Here is a 21,256-nt window from a genome sequence, read left to right on the forward strand (position 1 = left end):
ATGACACTTTTATCGGGTGTGACCTGCCCTTCCCAGGTTTCCTTAGCTATATCGAGAAGACCTCGCGGGTGTCGCCCATACAATAATTCAAAAGGCGAGTAACCAGTCGATGACTGCGGAACCTCTCTTATTGCAAACATAAGGTATGGGAGCAGGTAGTCCCAATTCCTCCCATCTTTGTCTATCACTTTCCGCAACATACCTTTTAAAGTTTTATTAAACCTCTCAACTAGTCCGTCTGTCTGTGGGTGGTAAACAGAAGTACGCAACTGTGTGACTTTGAACAACCTGCACAACTCTTTAGTGACTCTAGACATGAATGGGGTACCTTGGTCCGTAAGGATTTCTTTTGGAATGCCGACCCGACTAAAGACCTGAACCAACTCTTTTGCAATATTTTTAGATGAGGTATTGCGTAGTGGTATAGCTTCCGGATAGCGGGTGGCATAATCTAGAATAACCAATATGTGCTGATTACCCCGGGCAGACTTTACTAACGGCCCCACCAGGTCCATGGCAATTCTTTCAAATGGCACCTCGATGATGGGTAGGGGAACAAGTGGACTACGGTAATGTGGCCTGGGAGATGAAATTTGACATTCTGGGCAAGAATTGCAATATTCTTTAATTTCAGCATAGAGACCGGGCCAAAAAAACCTTTTCAGAATTCTTTCAGTAGTCTTTTCAACTCCTAAGTGTCCCCCCATTATGTGTCCATGGGCCAGGTCTAGTACCATTCTCCTATAGGGTTTGGGGACAACTAGCTGCTCCACAATGTCGTCCCCCTTCTTTGACACCTGATACAGCATATCCCCAATTAACGCCATGTAAGGAAAAGATAGCCTAAGATTAGGCTCAACGGGTTTTCCATCTATAGCCTGTACATTTTCTCTTGCTCTGGCTAGGGTAGGGTCCTTCATTTGTTCACTGCCAAAGTTATCTTTTTGAACCTCTAACTCAGGCATTTCTAAAGCATCCTCTGACCCAGTCTCTGTTTCATCTACATTCCCCAACAACACAGAGAAAGGGAAGGGTTGAACATCTTCCGGGAGCTCATCATTAATCCTAGCAAGAGAACTATCAAAGGGCTCAGGACCGACTTTAGTATTACTGGGAGCATTTACAAGCCTGACAGGGTCCCTGTTTTCCCACAGTTCCCAGAAATGTGGAAAATCCCTCCCAACTACCGCATCATGCAGTAAGCTAGGTACCAAACCCACAGGATAAGTCAGAGAACCAACAGGGGTACCAAATTTTACTTTCGCTGTAGGGTAGTCCCGTGTGTCCCCATGAATACAAATTACCCCTATCATATTGCCCTGACTTTTTTGGGCTGAACCAGGTCCGACTTTACTAAAGTGACCAAACTGCCTGAGTCTAACAAAGCGGTTATTTGCTTGCCTTCCACAGAAAGGGAGCACATTTGTTTTTCAGTTTGAGTTTGAGGCACAGCAGCACAAACTGCTTGTGCAAACATAGACTGTCATCTGTTTCCATAAACTAAACCACATTGCATGGGTTCATCTCTCCCTGGACAATTTGCAGCTATGTGACCCAACATTTGACAATGAAAACACCTTATAGTCTCTTGGTTTAGTCTGTTATTAGGCAGGGACCTTCCTGGCAATGCTTGCCAGTCTCTAGATCCAGTGCTTACAGTCTCTCCCGCTTTATATGTCCCTTGATACTTTCCAGCCCCCCTTTCCCCCGGAACAGTCTTACCGGGTGCAGATGCAATTCTGGCCTTCTGGGCTATGGGACGCTGGCAAGGTACTGGACTTATCAGCTCCTCTGCTGCAGTATACCTCTCCACCATCTCAATGAGTTGGTCAGCCGTTTTGGGATCCGCATGACTCACCCACTTCCGCAGAGTAACAGGGAGAGCTTTTAGGTAACGATCCATCACTACCCGTTCCACAATTTGGGGTCCAGTAAGGATCTCAGGCTGCAACCACTTTTTCGTTAGGTGTATAAGATCATGCATTTGGGAGCGTGGAGGCTTTTCCACTTGGTAGGTCCAGCGGTGCACGCGTTGGGCCCGGACGGAAAGGGTCACCCCCAACCGGGCGAGGATTTCAGCCTTCAACTTATCGTAGTCCCCAGCATCTGGGGAATCCAGATCAAAATAGGCTTTTTGTGGCTCTCCAGACAGAAACGGGGCCACTAGTCCTGCCCATTGTTCCTTTGGCCATCTCTCTCTCTCAGCAGTTCTTTCAAAGGCAGTCAGGTATGCCTCCACATCGTCGTTTGGGGTCAATTTTTGCAGAAAGTAACTTGCTCTCACAGAAGTCACCCCAGAAGCAGCTACCGTAGGTTGGTCAAAACGCCTCGTTGCCAACTGTTGCACAACTTCAGTTAATGCTTGTCGGTCTGCATTGGTGGCCTCTGTCAACGCAGTCAGCTGTGCAGATAGCAACCGGTTCGCTTCCTGCTGTTGTCGGATTGCCTCCTGCTGGACAGCTGTACCCTGCTGCAAACTGGCATTTGTTTGTTGCTGAGTAGCATTTGCCACCACCAGTTGCTTTATAATCTCCTCCATTGTATTGGGAACAGTCTTTCACACAAGTGAAAAAAAATAGGGTCTGGCCCTTTAAATTTTCCAACGTAGAATTTCTGCTGTGAAATTTTTGTGCCAAAGCATCCTCCACCAATTGTAACCGTTTGAGGTCACAGGGTCGTCGTCTCCTGGGGGTAGACGGGTACACAGCAGTATTGGAGTCCACGCAAAACAACACAAAACTGGCTGGTAATGTGCAACTGGCCGCAACCAGTTTTATTTGTCTGGTTGGCAGGAAAACATGAATCAAAACAAACAAAAATGAAAATAAAACCTTGCCTGTCCGGCACTAACTAAACAATTATCTCCTAACTAACTAGGTGAGGATATAACATCCAGCACCTAACAGAAAACAGTATCTTTGTGGCACAGCACGTACTCACATGAGTCTGGCTCTCTCACAGGCCTGCACTGCCTGCTCTTTTTCCCAGGATTGAGAGAGAGAGACACACAATCCCTTCCCTACTTAAGGAGAGAAAACACCTGTTCCTCTCTCAGGTGTTGGGCAAAACCTGGACCGTCCATCTGGAATCGGATCCCGCCCAACACTCAACACTCTTGTAAACCGGGTCCTTTTTCCGGCTATTACAGCTAGCCACAGACCCGTGAAAAAATGTACATTTACTTGGTTGCTTAAAAACAGTATGACAGAAATCTGGATGATATATACACCCCTTCAACCAATTTCCCAGCATTTCTGTTACAATATATATACACACACACACATTGGAAGGCTTAGACGCACACATACCTGGGTGCAGTAACTGAATATCCACTTGTAAAAAAAGCTGATGCACTTCAGGATTTATCTTAAAAAAGACAACTTATTTATTTGATCAACGTTTCAGTATTTATCAGGGGCTTTTATAAAGAAACATTAACAAATTAGTGAATATATATATATATATATATATGCATTGGAAGGCTTAGACGCACACTTACAGTATAAAGTTACATAACTGGGTGCAGTTCAGTAACTGAATATCCACTTGTAAAAAAATTATTTATTTGACCAACGTTTCAGTCCTTATCAGGGACCTTTATAAAGAAACATTGACAAATTAGTGAAAGCATTTTATAGACTCACCCACCGAACACCCACCATCAAACAACACCCATATTTCAGGTATGTGGATTAATCAATTAGTGAACTTCAAATCAACTGGTGTATGATAATCTCCTAAGGATATAGTCTGAAAGATAAAAATGTTTGGTTCTGGTCAGGGCCGCCGTTAGAAATCACCGGGCCCCATACAACAAAATTTTCGTCCTGGTCCCGAAGCCCCGCCACAGATCCCGCCCACTCCACATCACAATTAAAAGACCACACAGACATTAGAGCTTAAAAATGTAACCCACACACAAGTTATAAAAAGCTATTGGGGACCAGGGCCCCTCTTACAAGTTAAAATTTTTAGGTCCCCAAAGAATATTTTTTAAAAAAAACATTGGTGCCAGGGCCCCCCTTACAAGTTAAAAAAATTGGGGCCCCAAAGAATATTTTTAAAAAAAACATTGGTGTCAGGGGCCTATAGAATATTAAAATAAGACATTGGTGGCCAGGGGATTAAAAAAAATAAAAAACACACATTGGTGTTCAGAGGAACTGAATTTGTAGCTTCAGGACTTCAACTTTGTCTCCTTTGGTGACTTTGGGTCTTTTCACCGCTTCATGACTTCAATTTCAGCTGTTTTCGTGACTTCAGGTCTTTTCACCTCTTCAGGACTTCAATTTCAGCTGTTTTCGTGACTTCAGGTCTTTTCACCGCTTCGGGACTCCAGCATTGGCTATTTTGGTGGCTTCGGGTCTTTTTGCCACTTTGGCTGCTCGGCTTTTTCTGCACTTCCGTATTTCGGCTGTTCTGGACTTCGGAAGGAGGCGACACGGCTTTGGCACTGTCAAGGGGGGCCTGGCTCTTTCGGGGCACGTTATGATGTAAACAACACATGTAGATGTACATGTAAAGCAGTGTTTCATTTGTATCTCTTTCCCAGAATGGGGATGTCTAAAAGTTTTCCTAGATGTCATGTATCTGCATGTAGTGCATCCTGTTCATTTATAGCAACCTTTCTTTAATTTGCTTAGAATTCCATTATGTGATTCAAAGCACTTAACAGGATCTATTTTCATTACCAAATCCCATTCAATTCTATCAAAGTTTTGGATATTTTTTTTTCACTCTGTAAAATGGGTCAGTGGTTCTTCACAATGGTTTTGACTGCGGAAGAACCGGTGGTATAACGTGATAAAACGGTTTTGTTTATTGGGTACCGTTTTATGATCCCATTCCTGTGCTATGTGTTCATGTGCTTTAGTTAAAAATGTCAGCAATGTAGGCTCATCATAACCCCTCTGTTTAAAGTAATCGAAAGTTTCTTGTAACTGTGTTTCACATATGTTATAGTCAGAATTATTGTGTATGGTGTGTAGGTATATATATATATATATATATATATATATATATATATATATATATATATATATATATAGCAGTCCATGGGTAGTTAGCAGCGCACACTGGAATTTTAAAAGACTTAATTTATTTATTACATTTTAAAAGAGCATTGACGTTTCGGTCCGGGCCTTGGACCGTTATCAAGATGCAGCATGTGATTAATACAAAAACTTTATACTCTTCTATGAATCTAAACAGGAAATTAAGTCACTGAAAAGTCACTAGCAAGTAGAACTGGAAGGTTGTCACAGTGTCAGTAATCATTTGAATATAACAATATAGCAACTCCTAAACATATTTGTTAAACCTGATCCTTTATCTCTGTTTCAAAAAGCACGACAGGGACAACTGTTCATTAAAGGAGAAGGAAAGCCTTAAAAATAAACCCCCTCTCAGATGTTCATCTTAACCCCCTCTCCTGAAACGCTGCCTTATTAACTTTCAAATCCTTACCATTCTCACACAGTATTAGTTGAAATATCCCCACTATTTAAAAGTTTGCCGCCGCCATATTCCTCTGTGCACGTCACTTCCCTTCCTCCACTTTAATGCTACTGTGCTCTCGCCAGAATTTGACCCCACTACGTCAGTTTGTAAATTGAATGCTGTGTTCGTACAGACGACTGTCTGACAGACCTGAATGCAGCTGATATCTCTGTGTACTGCTCCTGAGGAGCGCAGTAGCTTCCAAACTTATCTTAACTTCGGGGCGTCTCCATGGCAACGGGACAGCAGTAATCCTACTGGCGCTTGAGCTAGAACAGGCAGGGGCAGCGAGGTCAGCAATTCCTTTCAGGTCACGTGACGTCTATATGCTGGGGAAAGCTTTCGACGTTGTGCGCATGTACAGGGCACCTCAGAAACTAACTGCGCCTGCGTGTGCCCTGAATAGAAGAATTTCTGGACTGCAGCAGAGGTATACTTTGCAGAACAGCTTAAAGCTTTTTTTAAAATTGATTCCACCTTCAGAATAACTGACTAATTGTAGGAAAAAAATACTGATGGTATGTATATGTACATTTTACGGCCAATGATTAGAGCTTTATTTATTTTTAGCCTTTCCTTCTCCTTTAAGGCCATGAGGTGCCATAGTATTAAGTTTCTTAATCCAGAAGCATTCTCTCTGGAGAAGCATTTTGGACCTATCACACCCTCTCCTAAGGGGGGGTATATGGTCTATACCAATGTATTTAAATGTTGGTAGATGGTGACCCATTTCTAAGAAATGCTTAGCAACAGGCTTCGTGGTATAGTTGTCCCTGAACGCTGTGCTTATAGCTGAACGGTGGGCATCCATCCTAAGCTGCAATGTAAGATCAGTTTTGCCAACATAAGAAAGACCACATGGGCAAGATATTAAATAAATAACATGTGTAGTGGTGCATGTAATGTGTGATCGAATAGCCAATCTTTTTCCCGTGTGTGGGAAAACTCTGACTAGGGCTCATATATCTACATGAAGTGCGAGTAGGACATCTGAAGCACCCCATTTTACGATGGGTTAGCCAACAAGTCTGGGCTTTTTGATAGCACTCTATCGGATCTGTCTTCACCAGAAGATTCCGAAGGCTAACTCCTCTCTTATAAGCTATAGTGGGGGGGCCTAGATAATACTGTTTTCAGACTACTGTCTGCCTGTAAAATGTTCCAATTCTTGTGTATCATCTTGTGGATGCCCACCGTTCAGCTATAAGCACAGCGTTCAGGGACAACTATACCACGAAGCCTGTTGCTAAGCATTTCTTAGAAATATATATATATATGGGAGCCGGCACTCACGATAAAGCGTATAAATTTGCCTGGGTGCACGATCAAAAACCTCTCAAAACACTTGCAAAGAAGATCAGCACTTCACATGTCTTAAAAAATAAACTTCATTTATTAAGCAACAGACTGACGTTTCGGCTGACTCCTCAGCCTTTCTCAAAGTGCCAAATACAATTCAAACCATGTCTTTTAAACACTCACTGGCGGGAAAACCACCAGCTGTAACGATATCACATGCTTAGAGTTATTGTTAAACATCAATTAAATATTCGGCTATGATTACATCTGGTCAATTTGTATACAAAATATCAGTACATACACATCAGATTTATTACACAGACAAGATTAAAAACAAATAACAAAAAGCAATAATGTTGTTAAAACTATCCTGGTGCTTCACAAAACTGTTTATAAATGTTACCAGTTCAATCTACATTTTTTCTATTCACCTTAAACTTGAACTCTGGAAAAAACAATTAGTTAAATTGCTCTTGTGAAAATCGTTAAGACAAACACAACGGGCTCCTCTACTTTAGTTGAACTATAAAACTTTACTTACATTGGTTTCTTAACTCTTGGTTCTATAATTAATCCCATTAGGCTATAGCCCAGCCGTGAATGGCCTATCTATGAATGCAAACTAATCCCAGGTGACCTCAAGTTCTGGTTTCCCTAAATTATATAACTATACAACCTACCAAACATCCCAGTGTTCTGCTGAGTTGTACGTTATAATCACTGACTTAGCAGGAGATGGGAGACCACAGTTGCTATGGATTCTCCTACCCCACAACCTCTCTTTTCCACCACTGACAAAAAAAAAAGTGTAACCCCTTAGAGTTAGGAATAAAGCTAAAATGCCACCAACATACATAGCCCCTATTATCTTATATTATATCCCGCCAGCGAGTGTTTAAAAGACATGGTTTAAATTGTATTTGAGAAAGGCTGAGGAGTCAGCCAAAACGTTAGTTTATATATACCATAGATACTCGAGTATAAGCCAACCCGAGTATAAGCTGAGGTACCTAATTTTACCTACGAAAACTGGGAAAACTTATTGACTCGAGTATAAGCCTAGACACAACTACAGCCCTGTCTCCCAGCAGCGCACATTCCGCCAAAGCTACCCCCCCCCAGCGATCAACTGGACTTCTTTGCAAAGTTGATGGTGACAGAGAATTGCCAAACGGATTACTGTGTGCATTGACCCACTGTCCCACTACCATGTGCAGAGGGTGCTGTGTGATATTGCCATCACTGTTAATGTTTCGTATAACCAACAGAGGGCGCTGTATGATATTGCCATCACGGTTAATCCTTCATATAACCAACAGAGGGCGCTGTGTGATATTGCAGTCACTGTTATTCTTTCATATAACCAACAGAGGGCGCTGTGTGATATTGCAGTCACTGTTATTCTTTCATATAACCAACAGAGGGCGCTGTATGATATTGCAGTCACTGTTAATCTTTCATATAACCAACAGAGGGCGCACTGTTATTCTTTCATATAACCAAAAGATGGCGCTGTGTGATATTGCAGTCACTGTTATTCTTTCCTATAACCAACAGAGGGTGCACTGTTATTCTTTCATATAACCGACAGAGGGTGCTGAGTGATATTGCAGTCACTGTTATTCTTTCATATAACCAACAGAGGGTGCACTGTTATTCTTTCATATAACCAACAGAGGGCGCTGTGTGAAATTGCAGTCTCTCCCCAAGCGAACTGTTGGTATAGGAATGATTAAAAGTGACTGCAATCTCAGCTACTGCCCGCTGACTCGAGTATAAGCCGAGGTAGACTTTTTCAGCACATTTTGGATGCTGAAAAACTCGGCTTATACTCGAGTATATACGGTACATACTGTATGTATGTCAATGAAAATAATTAGAAGATAACCCATATTTTCATACTTCATACTTTATCCATTTCATCAAATATCTGTTTTTATACCTTAGTTACACTGCTAAATTATTCATTAAAGGGTTAATTAAATTTGTAAATAATTTTAACACATAGTTTTGGAGGTTCAATGACCTTTGTAAGGTATTTCTACTAATGAAGTGGAGAATTAGACACATTATTAAGAAATAATATCATGTTTGGTTTAGTCACTCAGTCTCTTCTGTAGCCTGCCATAGCCATTTGAAGTGGTACAGTGGTTCAAATAAAAAATAACAAGATCCTGCTCTTTGTCACTTACCCAGAATGCTCCAAGGGATACACAGGATTATTTTAAAGTCAAGTGGAGAGCAGGATTATTTTTTGAAGTGCTTCAGTAATTATGTTTGCTCAAGAAAATATGGGAAAAGGCAGAGATATAAGGCTTCTTGATGTTCAAGAAAAGCTTGTTTGTGGATATAAGTCTTTGGTGACAAGTCATCTCCATGAAAAGGCTTCTGCAGAAATGTTATCCAGAAATGTACGGTGTCTGCTTCTGCATTGTTGTGTCAATCATAAAAGTTACACTTGCTTTGGGAGATGTGATACGGACAAAATTCTTTCAGAAGGATTTTAACTGTCTGTTCTAAACTTTAATTTATTTTAAAATATTTCCTGTTTTCATGCTGTCATGCAAAGATTTATACTGAGAATGCATACTGTGTGCCTTGGCATCTCCACACAGATATGCAAAATTTCATAGTTTCATACAAAAATACAATAAAAATATTTATTAGTTTCTTTAGCACAATTTGAAGAGCTACTAAATTTAGTGCTGGCATTTCTATGTAACCGGTAGGTTATTCCAAATTCCTAAGCTATAGACAGATGACATGACTTACCTCAGATCATTAAAGGATAACACAAAAAAAGAGACAGGATTTCCTACTTAGAATTCAGTATCATCATCAGATATGTACACCTCTTAATTATTCATGGATGGGTCATAGCAAAAAACATTTTGCATGATAATTTTAAGGTATGGTTTTATTATCTAAAGCTACAAAACAAATATATATTAAAATACCAATTTCTTGATGAACCTGTCTTGTAGTATTCCAAGGGACCATCTTCTATTCTATATGGGATCACCTTCTCAATTTTATTTACTTCTGTGTGTTTTTTTTTCTTCATTTCAAATATGTGAACATTTTTGTTTACTTGGTTACTATTGCCTGGAATGAATAGTGTATGTTCTCCCAGCTATTTTTATTTTTTATTTAGTGCAGGTATGGGACTGTTATCCAGAATGCTTGGGACTTTGGGTTTTCCTGATAATGGATCTTTCTGTAATTTGGATCGTTATTAAGTCTACTAGAAAATCATGTAAACATTAAATAAACCTAATAGGCTGGTTTTGCTTCCATTAAGGATTAATTATATCTTAGTTGGGATCAAGTAAAAGGTACTGTTTTATTATTACAGAGAAAAAGGAAATCATATTTAAAAAATCCGATTATTTCGATAAAATGAAGTCTATGAGAGATGGCCTTTCCATAATTTGGAGCTTTCTGGATAACAGGTTTTTGGATTTTGGATAACAGATCCCATACCTGTACTAATATAGGCATGTTTCATTCTTTTAAGTTTTGTAACTATTTGAAGAGCATTTTCCACATCTCTTGGGGGTGCCTTTTACGCTTATATATCCTGTGAACACAATATTAATAACATTAAATTAAAGATTGGCTTATGATTAGTGCTTAATGATGTGGTTGTGTAATAATCGTAATGGCTGATATGATTTACTGGACCTAGGCTCACTTACCCATGCCTTTTATTACATATTGGGGTATGTGTCACATAAGTCACTAGAATTTTTATATTGTAAGAATGAATGCCAGTTCTCATAGCATGTACAAATGCAAACAAATTACAAATACAAATCTGTTAGCATAATATATATCTTCAATGAATGGTGTCAATGCATGGGAAGACTGCATTAATTTCTCCACAAAAAAATTGTACATTACCTCTATAATGTGTCAAAAATGTAATATGACCACTAAGTCATTTGACATTAAGGGGCAGATTTAACTAAGCTCGAATGAATAATTCGAATGGAAAAATATTCGAATTTCAAAGTGTTTTTTTGGGTACTTCGACCATCGAATTGGTCAAATTCGATCGAATTCGATCAAATCGATTCGAAGTAAAATTTGTTGATTATTTGACCATTCTATAATCTAAGTACTGTCTCTTTAAAAAATACTTTGACTTCATACTTTGCCACTTTAAACCTACCGAGGTGCAATGTTAGTCTATGGGGATCTTCCCCAGCACTTTTCTAAGGTCTAATAGAAATCCTTCGATCAAGCGATTTTTATTTGATCGTTAGATCAAAGCTTTGCGCTAAAATCCTTCGAATTCGATATTCGAACTCGAAGGATTTTACTTCGAGGGTCGAATTCGAGGGTTTTTAAAAAAACACATTGTTTTTTTATGCAAAATATTTAGAGGGGGACAGTTCAGGCGATAGGAAGTTCTCTCATCTTGGAAAATCTATCTGAGAAGACAGGATGGAGAAAAGATAGAAAAACTGTGTTTTAAAAACGTAACTCATGTTTCCTTTGAAAATTGTGATAACTGTCTGCTCAAAAGGTTAATAATACAGGGGGTGTTTTGAACAAGACAGCAGAGATGTGAAAGGGGTACATGGGTAAGGGACTTGAATGTAGCATTAAGAGTTTAAAAATATTGACAATTAGGGAACAACAGGCTTGGTAGAATAGATGGATGGCTATAACTGCAGCAACACAAGACTGTGGTTAAGTGAAATTCCAGAAAGACGTAAGTTACAATGTTAATATGGAATTTTGGATTTTTGCATATCTGCCTTTGTATTTATTTAGGAAGCTCCTCCATGTGGAATGAGCAGAGCTTTGCTTCCCCACCATTTATCAACAGACATAACTGAACATGCACCTTTTACTTATAATAATACCATTATTACTATTTTGAAAACCTGATTATGTTTAAATGAAATAGCCTTGTACAGTAGCAACTCAAAAAATTGGGGTTAAACTGCAATTGCTATCATTATTGTATGGAAGCAAACATGAACCACCATCTTATGAATAGGTGATACCTTGTCTTATTTGTTTTGTAATATGTTTGCACTGTGAACCCATGAATAAATAATCACAATATTTACCTTACATAAGTCCAACAGCTATTCACTCAAGGAAAACTCATAACAGATAGATAGAGACAAATCTTCTGATGGCAGAGGTTAAAAGAAACCTGTTACTATGACAACAATTGGGGTCAGATAACAAAATGAGCAGCCACTTTTGATCTTCAAAAATTCCTTTTCCTTCACTCTCTCCTCTGTTATCAGGACCACTCCATGAAACACATAGCAGATAACAGAGTTTAAAACCAATTGACCTTCAAGTTAGACCAGACAAGTTGTTAAATCTGTGCAAAGGTTAGAATTACAGTAGAGGTTCATAGTATGGTGTGTTGTGTATTTTTCTCTTTACTTAACAGAAAACAGCTCGAAAGGATTTCTAGCATGTACAAACCCCTGTTTTTTCACTGCTGCTAAAATATAAAAGAGAAAAGGTCACATTATTGTTGGTTATAATACTGACATCTATAGCAAGTATAATATTGTAACAAGAGAAAAACCTTTGGTATCCCCTTTGTATATATTTCTTTGTATATTTTTCACAAATCCAATATAAAGAAGCCTTTGATGGCATAATTGAGAAACTTGTATATGGTTCCTTGTTTTTATCATGCAACTGAAAATATCATTGCTGAAGCATAGGGTTTCTATTGTTTTTTTTATCTATCTATTTTTCTATCTATCTATTTTTCTATCTATCTATTTTTCTATCTATCTATTTTCTGTCTTTCTTATATTCCTGCTCTAGCATTTTAACTAGCATTATTAAAAATGCTGTAAATGTTATTTTTATGTTGCCCTAGTGAGTCATTGGTTTGATTTTAAATGCTTCTTATCTCAGCTGAAAACCATTCATAAAGCAGTTGTTTACCTTTGAATGAACTTTTAGTATGATGTAGAGAGTGATATTCGGAGACAATTTGCCATCATTTTTTATTACGTGTTTTTTTTTAATTATTAAGCTTTTTGTTCAACAAATCTCCAGATTGGAGATTTCAGCAGCTATATGGTTGGTAGAGTCCAAATCATCTGGTTGCTAGAGTATGACTTTGGAATATGCATAGGAGAGGCCTGAATAGAAAGGTAATAATAAAATATAACAACATCAATAAATGCGTAGCCTTACAGAGCAATATTTTTTTTTGGCTGCTGGGATCAGTGACCCCCATTTGAGTCAAAAGAAGAATATAGATAATTCAAAATCTATTTAAAAAAAAGAAATATTAACACTAATTGATAAGTTGCTAGGCATTACTCATTCTATAGCATACTAAAAGTTAATTTGAAAGTGAACTACCCCTTTAATCATGTGTGATAATACTCTTATAATAATAATTTGCTTAAAGGAATTGTTCAGTGTAAAAATAAAAACTGGGTAAATAGATAGGCTGTGCAAAATAAAAAATGTTTCTAATATAGTTAGTTAGCCAAAAATGTAATGTATAAAGGCTGGAGTGACCAATCAGAGACTTGAAGGGGGCCACATGGGTCATATCTGTTGCTTTTGAATCTGAGCTGAATGCTGAGGATCAATTGCAAACTCACTCACTTCAAGTCGCTGACTAGCTCAGCGTTAGAGAGCTGAAAAGCAAGAAGTTGGATTCTGGCTGTTTTATTAGATTCTGTTCACTCCAGCCTTTATATATAACATTTTTGGCTAACTAACTATATTAGAAACATTTTTTATTTTGCACAGCCTATCTATTTACACAGTTTTTTTTTCACACTGAACTGTTCCTTTAAGAGGAATGACTAAGCATATGGGCATCTAGTATGAGAGCTTATTTAGGACAACAGCAGGAAAAAAACAGGCAAACATGATCTTTTGCAAAATATGTCTAGCCTATAATTTACTGTATCCTTATTGCAGCCATTCATTACATCCCTACTAGAAATAAGTAAAAATGTCAAGAACTGGGGCTCATTTATAAACCCTGGCACATTTGCACATGGGCAGTAGATTTTGTGATGTGGAGCAATATCCAGTAAAAATGGTTCATTTGTGTTAACATTACCTCATTTGTATATAAAGATATGGCCTTTTCCATCCCAAAATGCCTGAGTGTTCATTCATGGGGTTTCAAGAGGAGATGGGGTAAGAATAGTCCAGGGGCATGGAGAGTTTAAGAAGGGTTGCAGGCTTGATGTTGCACTGCTCAAAAGTTTGAATTTGGTCACAAATTGATTGGTAATCCACTTCTCTATCAAATACAGTTTTATTTCAATGAGATACACAGATATTTTTAACAATTTATTTTAATAGAGAAGGAAATGACTCCACCACCAAGTGATATTGTCAAAACCCTACCGCAGACTGGTGCTCCTTTTCTATAAAAATTGTACTGGCCTGAGATACATTTGAGCAGAGTTTAATGCTAAATTCAATTTCCAGGTGTTTCCTGTGCTGACTCATGGGATACATGGGAACCTGGAACAAGATGGCAGCAGCACACTATGAGTAGTGCTGTGGACCAGTATGTTTTTAAAGACCAGTACATTATTAAAGAAGAGGAGCACAAGTGTGGTGTAGAAGGATAGCAATTATAGTCAATGGGGTGTTTTAAGCAACTTGGCACCCCTCAGTGATTTTATATTTCCTTGTGCTTTAAACTACCAGTAACACTAAAAAAGGTTTTTATTAAAAAATCAATTCTACCCATACGAATAATAGAACTACCCTGAATAAAGTTCATTAATATTAATGCTTTATTAAAAAAATACTGTTTGAAAACACTGCTTCCTGTCTACTGAAAAACGGTGACAGGGCAACTCACTCTGTAGATCTGTGCTCCACATCTTCCCCCAGTCCCCCTAACCCGCCTTCTGCCAAAACCGGAAGCGATGCGACTTTGGCAGTGGCAGGAATGTGTCAGTCATGTCTGCTATCAAACGACATGTCCTTTGCATCTTTTCGCATCCGATGCACAATAGCCGCTAAATAGTGCAAAGCACATTTCTATACCAGGGGATCAGGATGTCTGGTGTTATGTTCTAGACTGGCGTTATGTCCAACACGGCACTAGCAAACACCATGGCTATTGTGCACGGGATGAGAAAGGATGCGAAGGCAAGGCACCTACAGGCTGCCAGGATAGAGGGCCCCGGTGCAAGCTGAGAGGGCTCCCAGGCTAATTTTGATGCTGATTGCAGCCTGACAGAGTTGCATTGGCCCCACTGTCGCTAGAGATCGCACTGCAACCGGAGGGATGGCTGCCAGAAGTCGCCACTCATTGCTCAGTGTTCTGCCGGGACTGGTTCTGGGCATTCTACTCGCCTCCAGGTTTATCCTGCCCAGAGCTGCCGATCTGCAGAGAGCCAGCCGGAGGAGGGCGGGCGCACAGGGGGGGTGTCAGGTGGGCAGGCTGTGAGCTGTGGGTGACAAGCTGCATTAAGGAGTGATTACAATGTGGTAATAGGTTGGCAGCAGCAGCAGCAGCTTCACAACGACACGTTGTTTGATAGCAGACATCACTGACACGTTCCTGCCGCTGCCAAAGTCGCATCGCTTCCAGTTTTGGCAGAAGACAGGTTAGGGGGAAGATGTGGAGCGCAGATCTACAGAGTGAGTCGCCCTATTGGCATTTTTCAGTAGACAGGAAGCCGTGTTTTCAAACATTATTTTTTTAATAAAGCATTAATTTTAATAAACTTTATTTTTTAATAAAAACTTTTTTAGTGTTACTGGTCCTTTAAACAAGTTGGGGTCTCTGTGCTACATGCAGAGTCAGGTACTGTATAACTTTTTGCCCTCCTATATGGGAGTGCATTGGGCTAAACCTGTGGAAAGTAGGTACAACTCCCAGAAAGAAACCTGCAAAGGGTAGAAAACCTTTCTACCCTTGTAGTAAATGAACTCCTATATTTTGATGGACCCCAACAATAATAGCAGTCCTGTGAGTACCTTGTGACATAACATTGTTGAAATTGGTTTCCTGGAGATGACACAATATCTTGAAACAACTACACCTACAAATTTCACTTGTCAGACTTGACAAAAATCAAACTTGAATATATTGTCAAATATAAATCAGCCCAATCTCATCCCTGAACCACCCCTAAACTTTGCCTTTCTTTAGGGCCATGCCATTCCACTAAATACATGTTACCTGAGGCATGGTAGGAGGATTTGCATTTATCTGATGGAACTTCATGGACAGCTGTCGTTCTAATTAGGGTTTCCCACCCATACAAAGTTAATGCCTACTTCGGTTTCTCTTTAATTCTGCTGGACAATTCATATTTTTCCCTAAAAAAGTTTACTTTAATTCCAGTTCCTTCAGGATTGTATTACTTCACGCTTATGCTTTTTTTTTTTTTGAATCAGTATTGCAATGAAAGCTGTGTTAACATGTGTATGTTTGCGCAAATGTGTGCTTATGTATGAGTGTGCATATGTGTGCCTGTGTACACATGATGCATATGTAAGTGTATTGGTATATCTGTGTATGTGTATGCATGCACATGTGTTTATATACAGTATGGCTATATCAGTGTGTACGTGTAGCTATGTAAAATAAACAAATTTACTTTGTATCTTAATAAACATCTTCCGTTTTAATTTCCAAGATGCATTATATATATATATATATATATATATATATATATATATATATATATATATATATATATATATATATATATATATATATATATATATATATATATAGTCATCACCTTTTGGGAGTAAAAAAGTCTATACCTATTAGTTAACTCTCAAGAGTATGCAAAATCACAAGTGATCCAGACGTTCGAGATGAGGAATTGAAAACTATGAGTAAAAAATTATCTGATCGTGGGTATCCAAATGAGATTATACAAAAAAATATACAAAAGGTACATGATAGAAAATTGGGACAGAAAAGATATACAAAGGAAAATCATCAAAGAGTAGACTTTGTCTCACAATACAATGCATATAGCAATGATTGTAAATCTATATTGTATAAACATTGGCATCTTTTAAGGGAGGCCTATCCTTCTATTACTGAGTTTCAACAAGCACCAATGATGTCATTCCGCAGGGGTACTACAATAGGTAACAAAGTGGTAAATGCAGATGTACGTTTACCTCGTAAGAAAGAAACATTCCTGGGATCCAAAAGACAAGGCATGTTCAAATGTAAAGGCTGTGCTCAATGTAAATATGTATTAGTTGGTCCTGAGTTTAGTGATACAGAAAATAGGAGAATATATAAGATACGTGGATTCAATACCTGTGACACAAATTTTGTGGTCTATATGCTGGTTTGTCCGTGTGGATTGATCTATGTTGGTGAAACCACTCAGAAAGTCAAATAGGTTTTCCCAGCATAGATCAACCATCAATGTGAAAAATAGATCTTTACCTGTATCAAGACATTGTATTGATATGGGACACACGTCTGATGATTTAAAGTTTAGGGTAATTCAATATATTCCTCCACCTAAAAGAGGGGGTGACCGTAATTTGATATTAAAGAAAACTGAGGTTCAGTTGATAGGCTAAAAACATTGGCCCCTGGAGGTTTAAACCAAGACTTTGACTTGCACCTATTTCTGTGAGAGGTTTTACTCATGTGAGTTGTAAGTATTGACATATAATCTACAGTCTGGTCATTTCCCTATGGGACCAGACTGTAAATTATATCCTTATAAACGGCGCGTTCATGCGTCAGAAGGCGCCGTTTATATAACAGAGATATTTCCTGCTGCTGCTCTTGCTCTGCAGCCTTCCCTTACACTTTTGTCTCCCTCCCGTTTCTGACTGCCAGGCTCACCGCTAGCATACTCCAGTTGGTGCGCTCCCTGCTTTCACTTAACTATACAGATCTTTCTCCGTGCTGCTGACAGTTCACTCCGTGCAGCTTCTCCCCTCACATGCTGCCACTGCAGTCTTCCGGTTCCCTTTCCACTGCCTCTTGCCAGTCTTGCTCCTCCTCCCTTCCGGGCATCCACCTTCTCAAGTTTCCCTCCCGCTCCCCATGTCAGCTCTGTCAGGCTTCTTCACTCCATGGTGTTTCTTCAGTCTCCCTCCCTTCCACCAATGTCTCAATTTTCGCTCCCCCCTCCCACTTTCAATCCCAAGTCTCAATCTCAGTCAAACTCCCCCTCCACCGATCTCAGCCTCATGCAAGAACACAAGGGGCAGAGAAATTCAAATAAAGGTACTTAAATGAGCAGTAACATAATTTTTTTTTAAAAAAAAATTGTTACTGGTCCTTTAACTCCAAAAAGAACTACAGGGAAACATAAGGAGAAAACTAAAATCAGCAAGGGAAGGGGCAAAAGTGTCATTTAGAAGTATGTAAGTGAAGCCATTCTTTACATTGTAAGGCACATAAAAACTGTAGATTATAATGCATAATGTACCCCCTACTTAAATTTATAAAGATATTAGTAGTCACCTCGGAGTTATGTGACCTGTATAAAAGCTTTTATATGGTCACATAACTCCTCGGTAACATAATATCTTTATAAATTACAGTAGGGGGTACATTATCCACTATATATGCTATAATATGCTTTAATATATCTGCCTTTGTAATTATCTGATGTTGCTATGTAAAATTCCTCATGGTTACTAGGATGGTTGTAGGTGTATCCGCTTTCATGTATGCGCTATATCTGGGGATACGTGTATCCATGACAACCGGCTACGTCACTTCGGTCTTCATGCGCTAACATGATTTAAAGAATGGACGTTTCTGTTTGTTGCACACTGTGGCAGAGCCTTGCTTGAGAAAGGGGACGTGATGTTCCCGAAACGTCGCTATTCATATAGACTCTGAACAGATTAGTTTGCTGTGTATTGCACATGAACAACTAACATGTTTTTATTGCGTTTGGAATATATGCTACGTTTTATTGAAAATGAGTGCGACCCTGTTGGAATACTTATATGCACTTTAGCAGATTGACTCTCCGCTTGTTGGGTTGACGCACCATCTGAAGCTAATCATATATTACTGAAACTGTGCATAACACATGTTGGACAATTATATATATATATATATATATATATATATATATATATATATATATATATATATATATATATATATATATATATATATATATATATGTTCACAAAGTACCTGCACTCCTTCCTTTTTGATGTAAGTGGGTGCCTGGTCAGTCAGGGTATACAGATTCAAGATGGACCAGCACTCCAAGTTTTCAATCAAACAAGTGTTTATTTCAACATCACTCAAGTATCCAACGTTTCGGCCCACATTAGGGCCTTTATCAAGGATAAATGTGAGTGGTCATGTTTAAATGCAAACAAAAGTGGGCGTCAGAATGACTTCATTACCAATCAATTAATGCAAATGAGTATCACAGTGCATACATGTGAATTTTGTGTTACAATTCCAGATTTGACATCTAGGTGTCAGCATTGTACCAATTACACCATTTTACTTTTTGTAATAATCTTTGTGGTTACCATTTTGTGAGAAATTTGGTATACTCCTGTGTGTTTAAATATGTGAGTACAATGTGCATCATGGAAATTATTAAAAACAATAAAAGAATGTGTTGTAAAGAAAATTCTTTTGATTGTTCATTGAACTGCTTACTTTGTCTCAGCATAGTAGGGCTACACACACCATCTAAAAGAAAAAAATGTATATCAATATTATAAACAATGTTGCTATTCATGTTTCATTTTGCATCTTGTTATATTGTTTCCTTATTATGTTTCGTACCACTACTTGTCATCGCTATTTGAGACTGGGGAAAAAAAATGGATTTTTTAAGTTAGGAAACAGTTAAGATTTAGCTGCCCATTTAGACCCTTTGGTGCCACGCAGTCTAGCTCGTATATCCAGAAAGCCTCTTTCCTTAGAAGCATTTCATTATAGTTGCCACCTCTTACTTTTTTAGGGATCTGATCAATTGGCATGCATCTGAATGCCGAGGGGCTGTGCCTTGCTTCAGCCCAATGTTTGGCTACGGGTTGTTGTGAAATATCCTGTTTTTTACTCTTGATTTTTTGTGATCTATCTGGATCTAGAGCTGCTCTGATACTTGACCTGTGCATTGCTATGTGTTCTTTCAAACGCCTAGTGGTTTTCCCGCAGTACACTAGCCCACACGGGCATTTTATTATGTAGACCACCACCGTTGAGTCACATGTTAATCTTTGTCTAATTTTGTATTTTTTGCCTGTTTGCGGATGATGAAAGTGTGTCCCTTGTATTAGTGTTCCGCACATTACACAGCCCGTGCACTTGTACACTCCTGGTCGTTCAGATAAAAAATGCTGTGCCCTATTCTTTAGGTATTTATCCACAGGGTCAGAGGGGCTCAAGGTTTCTTTTAGATTCCTACCTCTTCTGAAACTGAATTTCGGTTTCCGAGGTAGATATTTAGAGATGCTCTCATCTGTGGTTATTAGGGGCCAATGTTCTACCACACTTTTTTTGGTAGACATACTATGTATATCGTATTGACTAACATAGTAGAGATTTTCCCTTCTGTTAGTTTCATTACATCTTTTTGATCTTCCTTCTTCGCCCATAACTTCAGCGCGGTTCAGGGAAAGTGCCCAATCTTTAGTATCAGATAGCAATCGTGCTGGGTACCCTCTCTTTAGAAATTTGTCCTGCATATATGATAAATCTTTCTCTCTCATGGTACGATCACTATCTATCCTCACTACCCTCAGCATTTGTGACTTGGGGAGGGAGTTTAGTAGGTGTTTAGGATGGTTGCTATGGTAGTGTACCAGAGTGTTCCTATCTGTGGGTTTCGTGTAAATGCGTGTCTGTAGGGACCCCTTATCTTTGTACAGTTCTACATCCAGAAAATTCATGCATTGCAGGTCATATTTCACAGTAAGTTTTATAGGGCTGTCCAATCTGTTTAATTGCTCTACAAACTCATCTAGGTCTTTGGAAGGACCTAGCCACAAGAAGAACAAGTCATCGATATACCTTCTATAGAAGGCTCCATATTGTCTAAATAGGGGATGGTTCAGTATATAGTCACTTTCAAATTTACACATGTATGCATTCGCATATACTGGGGCTACCTTTGACCCCATTGCTGTCCCCGTACACTGTACATAGAAATTGGTCTCGAATTTGAAGTAATTCTTGTGTAAAATGAATTGTAATAAACACTTGTTTGATTGAAAACTTGGAGTGCTGGTCCATCGTGAATCTATATATATATATATATATATATATATATATATATAGTCAAATACAAAAGTCCTCTGCACTCAACCCATTATCAATATATTTAAGACAGCGACATTTTGTGCATACTGCTACTAAAAAATGCCTTACCCTTTAAACAAAACAGGGATTGTTTGTCCATATATTGCAATATATTTAAGCTGGCCAACTACGTCAATGTCATCCCATATCTGGCCAGTCCTATGCTCAATTTTATCTGATTCATTAGGAATT

Source organism: Xenopus laevis, chromosome 6S (assembly GCF_017654675.1).
Source record: "Xenopus laevis strain J_2021 chromosome 6S, Xenopus_laevis_v10.1, whole genome shotgun sequence".
NCBI lineage: Eukaryota > Metazoa > Chordata > Amphibia > Anura > Pipidae > Xenopus > Xenopus laevis.